The following is an 8,524-nucleotide window of genomic DNA, read 5'->3' as shown; positions in this document are numbered from 1 at the left end:
CAGCAGAGAGCAACATGGAGCAGGCTTGCAATGAAATCACTTAGCTTACAACTTGGCTAAGTTATGGGAAGGGTGTGAGAGCAGGCTCCGGCAGTTCCAGTCTGGGTGAGAGAAATGAAATGACAGTTCTGTTCCCAGCTGTGAGGTCTTAAAACAGGAATGGACCAATCCTGGAGTGCTTCCTGGAGGAGATAATACTAGCACTGAGTCATGAAGACGGGGGAGTCAGAAAGTGACAAGGAGGTGCCAGGAAGAGTAGGAGGAACTCCTTAGACTGTGACCCCAGACCCAGGGCCCTGAATCCTGTGCCTGGCCCGGCCTCCCTAGGCTAAGGAGAATCCAGAACTGTTCCTGGCTTGACCTAGATCTTTCACCTTTCCCAGGCCACCCTCTGTGGTCATGTCCACTTCTCATCTTTGGGAGCAGATAACATCAATTGTCTGAGGGAGGTTTTCAGTCAGGTACAGATACACAGATAACACTGAAACCCTTAAGCTGCCCACCCCCTCCCCACCTCCAGGCCCATCTCACTCTGCTGTCCAATGGTCTGCTGTCCCCAGGTCAGTCTTCACCCCTGGCTCATTCTGTGATTAAAGCCACTCACTTCTCCTGGAGTCAGAAGTTGAGTCTACGTCCCTTGTGTCAAGAAGGGAACTCTGCTATCAGCCTACAAAACCTTACAGAGGTGAAGGAGCCAGAGTTCAGGGTCTGCTCTGCTGACATTCATTCAGCCTTCCAGCTGAAGCCTGGGGTCCTGCTAGGCCCTGCTGGAAGCTGGGGGTTGTCGTCGGGGGAAGGCCTACTTCTGCCTGGGGCACAACTCCAGACTTATTTGCAAGTGTGTGATAGAAAACTTTGGTCACTGGGGGTGGGGACTGTAGTGTCTGAAGTGGCCCTGAGGATGGGGAAGGTCTTCAGTAAGTATAGATGGTGGGGTGGGGCTTATCAAGCAGGAGAAACAGTGTGGACCAAGATGTGAGGAGTGAGGAATCTGTCTAGGAAAGTGCAGGGTGAGGTTTGAGTGGGGCCAGAAGGCTGCTCTGATGTTGCTGTCCCCCTACAACCAGGACGTGCTGGGCCCCGGGGATGAGGGCAACGCCTTCCTTGTACTGGTGCCCCTGTGTGAAAAGAAAGGCCACCTACCCACCCACACACGATGACCCCTCTGGAAGGCCCTGTCGAGGATGCTTCAGGTCTCACACCTGGGGGAGGGGGAAAGGGCATTTTAGTCAGAAGTAAATGTCAGAGAAGTGCAGAGTTTGTGGACAAGCCAGATGGGGAATGTGGGCCTCATGGGAACCTGTGTCTCCAACCTTCTCTGGGAGATGGGTTGTAGGGCGTGTATGGGGGGAGCATGAGGGTGGCCAGGCTGCAGAGGCTCAGAGTGCCAGGCTGAGGGAGCTTGGACCTCACCCTGAGGGCAGTTGGAAGCCACAGCAGGTGTCGAGTGGGGCAGTGGCAGTGAGACTTGTGTGTTGTGTGGAAGGTGGAATCCTGGGGAAAGGGGAGGGAGAGAGGCCCGTGAGGAAGCTGCTGCCGTGTCCAAGGTGTTGCGGCAGGTGAGTATGAGGAGGCGGATGCACTCATAAGAAATATTTAGGAGGACAATCAGAAAACCCACAAGCGCTTAATACAGGGCCAGGCACACAGCGCTCAAGACCTATTGTCCATTGCTGTTAGGTAGACCGTGAAAGGTGAGAGAGGGCGAGGGGTTTGAGGGACTGAGTTTGGGGGCTGAGATGCTGAGGCTCCCCTGGGAAAGACTGAGGCGGGTGGGCCGAGGGTGAGCCGCTCCGTGGGACAGGTGCTCTGCAGACACCTCTGAGGCACACTCTTCCCCAAGGCCTTGCTGGGTGCTCTGGGCTGGGCATCAGGACACCTGAATCTAGTCCCAGGTCCTACAGATGTCTCCTTGTATAAATTTGGCAGTCTATGCCTCCTGGGTCTTAGTTTGCTAAAGCGGAAATAATGCTGTGAGAATGTGTATTTAAAATGCCCAGTGTGGTGGAGGAGATACGGGGTTCAGGGGGCAGGCAGTGGTGGCTGACAGGATGGAGGGAGGGTCTTAGTCTGACTCAGCAGGCCCGTGTGGCTGGGAACATCTTGGGGGAGGCAGCCCTGTGGGTAGTGTGGTGACAGATAGTGCTTTAGCTGGGCTCTCATGTCTGACAGCCTGTGTGGTGGTCTTGAGACGGAGGGCAAGGCCGTCAGAGAACGTGACAGGCCCTCCCTTGTGGTTATAACACTTTAACATTAACACCCACACACTGAGCCTCTAGCGTGTCAGAGGCTCGGCAGGGCATTGCCCCATTTGATCTGCACAGCCCCACATCGCAGGTGGGGAAACTGAGGTGAGGTGACAAGCCTGAGATCCTTCAGTGATTTTGTGGCAAAGTGAGGATTTAAACTCAGCACCCTCTGCTCTGGGGCCCAAGCTATTTTCTGAGTCTCAATGAGAAGTGAGAAGGGAAGTGGTTACCTGATCTAGGGACAGCCCAAGCAAAGGTTAATGTCAGGGGCCTGGAGGGAGTCTGCTCCAGCAAAGTGACCCATCTCTGGCAGATCCCGGACACCAAGGGTTTGATGGCTGATGACTGGGAAAACTCAGCAAATACAGCGACCCTCTCCACACAGGTTCTCATGCCACTCTACCTCCATAGGAGGTTCCCGCTGACCTAATTACTAGCACTCTACAGTAGAGTTCTGCCCAGGCTCAGTGAGCTACTAGCACAACGGGGAGCTATGCCCAACAAGAGCGGCGCCCAGCTTCTGGAGGCCATTTGTGCCCCTGCTTTCTGTTAACCAACCCCTCAAGCTTTTACTAAGGCTTTGGAATCAGGCAGACCTAGGCCCCAGACACAAATATTCAATTTACGATGGGCCACAAGCAATGACTCCACCTCTCTGAGCCTTGGCACCCAGCACAGTGCCTGGAAGACAGCAGGTACTCTGGGAGGGTAGACGTGGTTGTATCTCTGCTCATCTCTTCCCCTTTTCCATCCCTCAGGGATCTTGCACCAAGATCCTTCAGTTGAACAAAGTGAAAATTGGGTGGGGTGGCGTGGGGAACAGGAATCTGGCCCACTCTGACATTTCTAGGACGCTCTGGGCCTGGCTCTGTGCTGAGCTGGGCTTTGCGGTAGTGGTGGGGTGGAGTTGTCATGGATGACTCAGAGCATATCACATTTTGGGGAAGACAGACGTAATCACAGACTACTCTGACCCAGACAGGATTTAGTCATAGCCAGACAGAGACACCGCAGGATGCTGAGGGGGCACAGGGACCAGCAAGTTACTCTGGCTGAGAATCTAGGTTGGCTCCTGGGGCAGGGAGTGCCTGAGCAGGGCCCCCAAGGATAGGGCAGAGGTAGGAGAGCGGTGAGGAAGGCGTGCTGAGTAGAGGGAATGGCTCATGCAAAGGCCCTGAGGTAGGAAGTATACAAATGGCATTTAGGGAGTAGAGGAGCTAGATGTAGCTGGAGAGCAGACCTGGCAGAAGGGGACATTGGGCTGGGCAAGGAGGTGCCACAGAGGCCCAGGTGAGAAGGCTAGACTTATCTCAGGGGCTTTTAATCTTGTCTAAGTTATAAAAACAGTAAAAAGAGTGAAAGCAGGCCTTCTGATCACCCCTTGTCAGAAACTAGTAGTTCTCACTTTTTAGTTCTCTCCTAGTCAGTTTGTTGACATCCACTCTTACCCAGTCTGGCTGACCAAGAAGCACAGGGCTTGGCATGACATGGGCCAAGGAACCCGAGTCCAAACTCTCTGTGAACTTCCTTTATCTAAACTGTGTTCATGGAGGATAGGACAGTGCTCCCCCTTCACCACTTGGAGTCTCAATCTGGAGCCCTTGAGTGTCCATGAATAAGCCACAGGGGTTCTGTGAATCACCTTCACCCATTTGGCGTAGGCCACAGTCCCTAGCCCTGCAGTGACACAGTCTTTGTCTTGGGGGACTCCTTGGTGGTAGGGGCAAAGTCACAGGCAATAAGTAAAACAGGAGATGAGCAAGATAATTCCAGATTGTGAGAAAAGGCTTGTGGGGGTACAGAGTGGCCAGGTGGGGTCTGGAGGTCATGAAGACCTCTGGGCGGAGATGCACAGTGAGGGTGAGGAAGAAGCCAGGAGACAGCCTCAAAACAGAGTACGTAGGTGAGGCTAAGATTTGTGCAAATGTGCGCTAGAAGGTCTCAGGGAGGGTTCTGATGCTTTCATCAGATTCACAAAGGGATGCATGGCCTCCAAACAGAAGAGCTCATGGGCTGGTTACACTTCTTGCATTCTACTTTGGAGCGATGGTGGGAGGACACGAATAACAAACAGCTCTAGGAAACTGGGGTTACAGGTTTGTTCGTTCACTCTTTTTCTTGTTGTTGTTTTGTTTTTACTCCATCCTGTCCCCATTCATTCAGCGTTCTTGCTAAGAGTAACCTCAGGGAAATTTTTTCTTGTTTTCTGTCTTTTTCTGCTTCACCAGAATAGTTTTAGGGTTTTTCTCCTCAATTTTGTGGATGCCGTAAATGATATAACCGAATGTTTTCAACCTTATTCTGGCTCCAAGAAAGTTCACTTATTTATGCATTTATTCGACAAATAATTTCAGTCAGCACCTGTGTGCCAGTGCTGTGTTCAGAGACAAAGTGGGACCCATCATAGAAAGTGCTAGCACTTGTGGGTATACAGGTTAGCTCTTAGCCTCCTTCCTGGTTTAATCGTACCCCTCCTTTTTCTCCCCTCTTTTTTGAACTATTATTTTCTTTCTGTCCTTTTTATTTTAAAACAAGTTTTGTCTTAGTGTCTTGTGTATTTTTATGAGTCACCACAAATCATTCTAGGCAAGGCGGACATATAAAGGGAAAGGAGTAGAGCACAGATGCCCACTTTGTGCCAGCTCGGGGAGAGGGACTAGGGATTGAGAGACACGAGATGAGAGGAGAAGCTGCCCTCAGAGGCTTCTCACACCCCACCTCCTTCTGGAGCCCTTGGAAGGTTGTTTTTAATAACAAAATTTCACGCATGTACAAAAGTGAACAAAATAACAACGAACCCAATATACCCGTTACCCAGATAACACTGTTATCAAGATTTTACCAAGCTACTGTATTTCTTTCACTATCTCCATCTATTTCCTTTGCCAAAGCATTTTAAAGCCTTGCTGCTCAAAATTTGGTCTAGGGACCTGCAGTGTGGCATTACTCAGGAGCTTGTTAGACTAGGATCTCAGCCCCGCTTCCTGACCTACCGAATTGGAAGCTGTATTTTCAGAAGTATTATTTTAAAACAAATCCCAAACTCATGTCATTTCACCCCTAAATACTTCAGTACTCATGTCCGAAATATGTAGATGTTTTCTCACAAAGCTGCAATGTTTTTATCACCTAACAAAATTGACAATAATTCTTTGCTATCATTTAATACCTGAACCATATTCAAATCTTCCTGTCTCGAAATGTCTCTTTTTAACAGAGTTAGTTTGTTCAAATAAAGATTCAAACGAGGTTCACATGTTACATTTAGTTGCTATGCTTCTCTCAGTCTAGAGTGGCCCCCTCGTCCATCTTTTGGCTTGTGGGCCTTTTTCAAGTCTTTGCTTTACTGCAGAGTTTGGACACTTGTCTTATAGACCATTTTATTCAGAATTTGTGTGTTTGCTTCCTCTTGGTATGATTATTCTTCTAGCCTCCAAATTTCTTGAAACCTGGAAGTTAGTGCTAATGGCTCCATTAAATTCAGGGTAAACATTTTTGGCAAGCATACTCTAAACAATTCTGAGGATTTTGCCATATTTCCTGTGTTTATCTCACTCCCCCTTTTTGTTTCCTTTACCAAAATATTTTACACACTTGCTGCTTAAAATGTGGTCTGATGACCAATAGCATAGGTGTCACTTGGGAGCTTAGAAATGCCATCTTGGGCTTCCGTGTCCCCCCTAGGTTGTCATACACTAAGAGGCACAAATGCCTGGGACCCACTCTTTGTGATACTAAGTTTATCTTGTGGGCTCAGAGGATGTCAACTTAATTGTAAAGTGTTCTAGTAATCTCATCCAGCGATGGCCTGAATTAATTATTATATAATGGCTTGCAAAATTATGGTTTTATGATGGTTATTCCTTCCATTTATTAGTAATAATTCTTCTATAAAGAGCTTGTTCTCATCAACTAGTACTCTTTGGTGACCTTGAAATGCAGTTCATATAGGAAAGGCATGAAAATTGCTTGATACTTTCCTTTTAATAGTCGGTTTTCAGAATAAGGGGAAATTTGAGGATTACTTACAATGGTGACCAATGTAGTACTTTGATTTCTTTTGTTTGTCTCGCTCTCTTAAATATCATTATGAACTCATATGGCTTTTTTATATCCAATGTGTTTCAAACCCTTGCAATTGGATGGGGCAAACTTTTTTTGAAGTACAAAATACAGAAAAAATGGACAAATTCAGATCAGTGAATTTTCCAGTTAAGTCAAATCCACATCATCGGTACCCATTTCAAGAAATGGAACCTTACCAACATCCCAGAAGTACCCTCTATGGCCCCCTCCAGTCATTACCTTACCCCCTTTCCTGATTCTAATACCATAGATTAGCTTGCTTGTTTCAAACTTTGTAAAAATGGAATTATACTGTGTGTTCTATTTTGTTCTTGATGGCTTTCCCTCAATATTGTGTTGATGAGATCCATCCATTTTGTCGTAGGTTATTTTCATTGCTGTAGAATATTCCATTGGTGAATATACCACAATTTATTTATTCTTTCTATTGTTAGTGGATATTTGGGTTGTTCCAGTTTGGGGTTATTGTGAATAGTAAGGCTTTGAGCATTCTTATACATGTCTTTTCGTGAACACATTTCTATTGGGTATGTGCCTAAGAATGGAATTACTGGGTTATAAGTTATGCATATGCTCAGCTTTAGTTGATCTACCAGATGGTTTTCTAAAGAAAATGTACCAATTTACATTCCCACCAGCAGTATTTGAGAGTTCTAGTTGTTCCACACCATTGATAACTCTTGTTTTTCTGTTTTTTGTGTTTTTGGGTTTTTTTTCATTTTAGTCATTCTGGTGGTTGTGTAGTGGTATCACATGGTGGTTTTAATTTGCCTTTCTCTGAAGTCTAATGAGTGCCTTCTCATTGATTACTGGCAGTTTTGATAGTCTCTTTTAGGGGTTATTCTTTTCCTGTTAGCTTATATGCCTTTTTTTAGGGGTTATTCTTTTCCTGTTAGCTTATATGCCTTTTTATTATTGATCTTTACATTTGAAATATAAATCTTTTGTCAGATATTCCTGTTAGCTTATATGCCTTTTTATTATTGATCTTTACATTTGAAATATAAATCTTTTGTCAGATATTTGTGTCGCAAATATCTTCTCTCACTCTGTGGCTTACCTTTTCACTCTTAATAGTGTCTTTTGATAAGCAGAAGTTCTTAAACTTAATGAGTTTGTTTATCAATTGTTTCCTTTATGTTTAATGTCTTTTTGTGTCCTATTTAACCAATATTGGTCTACCAAGGTCTTTTGTTTTCTTTTAAAATCTTCATTGTTTTATTTTTCACGTTTAGATATGCAGTCCATCCAAATCCACATTTAAATCTCTGATCCATTAGTTGATTTTTTTGTGAGAGAAGAATCGAGATTAATTTTTTTTCAATATTGATATCCAAGTGATCCAGCGCCACTTATTAGAAAGATCATTCTTTTCTCACTGTTTGTAAACTGTCACCTTTGTCATAAACCAGGTGACCATACATTTCTGGGCTCTCTGTTTCATTGATCTATTTCTTTATCCTTGGGCCAATATAATTCTGTGTTAATAACTACAACTTTATAATAAGTCTTGATAAATGATAGTGTAAATCCTGCAGGTTTGTTATTCTCCTTCAAGACTACCTTGGCTATTCTTAATCTGTATTTTCATATAAAATTTTTAATTGTCTTGTTAACATCCCCCCCACCCAATGATTTGCTAGGATTTTGAATGGGATTATATTGAAGCTGTAGATCAATACAGTGATAATTGAGAACAATGCTGAGTCTTCCAATTCATGAACATGATCTATTCTTTAGTATTCCCAATCTTTTATAGCTTCAGGTTTTGCATATCTTTAGTTACATTTCTTCTTAGGCATTGGTTTTTTTTATGTCTTTTGTTAATACCATCTTTTAAGATTTTTCATTCTTTATTTGATCATCGATGGTATATAAAAGTACAATTGTTGTTTGTATATTGTCTCTGTATCCAGTGACCTTGCTCAAGGCACTTATTAATTCTCAATGTTTGTCTGTGGATCTGTTGGCTTTTTCAGTCTACCTAACCATCTTATCTGGAAGTAATAGTTTTATTTTTCCCCTTTAAATCTTTATGCTCTGTAATTTTTTCTTTTCTTATTGCTCTAAGACTTCTAGTAAAATGTTGAATAGAAATGGTGAGAATGGGCATTCTTGTCCCATTCCTGATTTTGGAAAGCTTTCATTAACTCACCAGTAAGAACAATGTTTGTCAAAGGTTTTTTTGT

The 8,524-nt window shown here is 44.6% G+C and overlaps 1 protein-coding gene across 1 annotated transcript in view; it reads left to right on the top strand.

Moving 5' to 3' along the window:
• Window positions 1-8,524, top strand: part of ITGAE (integrin subunit alpha E) — a 57,780-nt gene that overhangs the window by 2,432 nt on the left and 46,824 nt on the right. The window lies entirely within an intron of this gene.

Source organism: Pteropus medius, unplaced genomic scaffold (genome assembly GCF_902729225.1).
Source record: "Pteropus medius unplaced genomic scaffold, Ma_sr-lr_union100, whole genome shotgun sequence".
NCBI classification, from domain to species: Eukaryota; Metazoa; Chordata; class Mammalia; order Chiroptera; family Pteropodidae; genus Pteropus; species Pteropus medius.
Note: the sequence above shows the minus strand (reverse complement) of the source record. Positions and strands in the feature narration are given on the sequence as shown.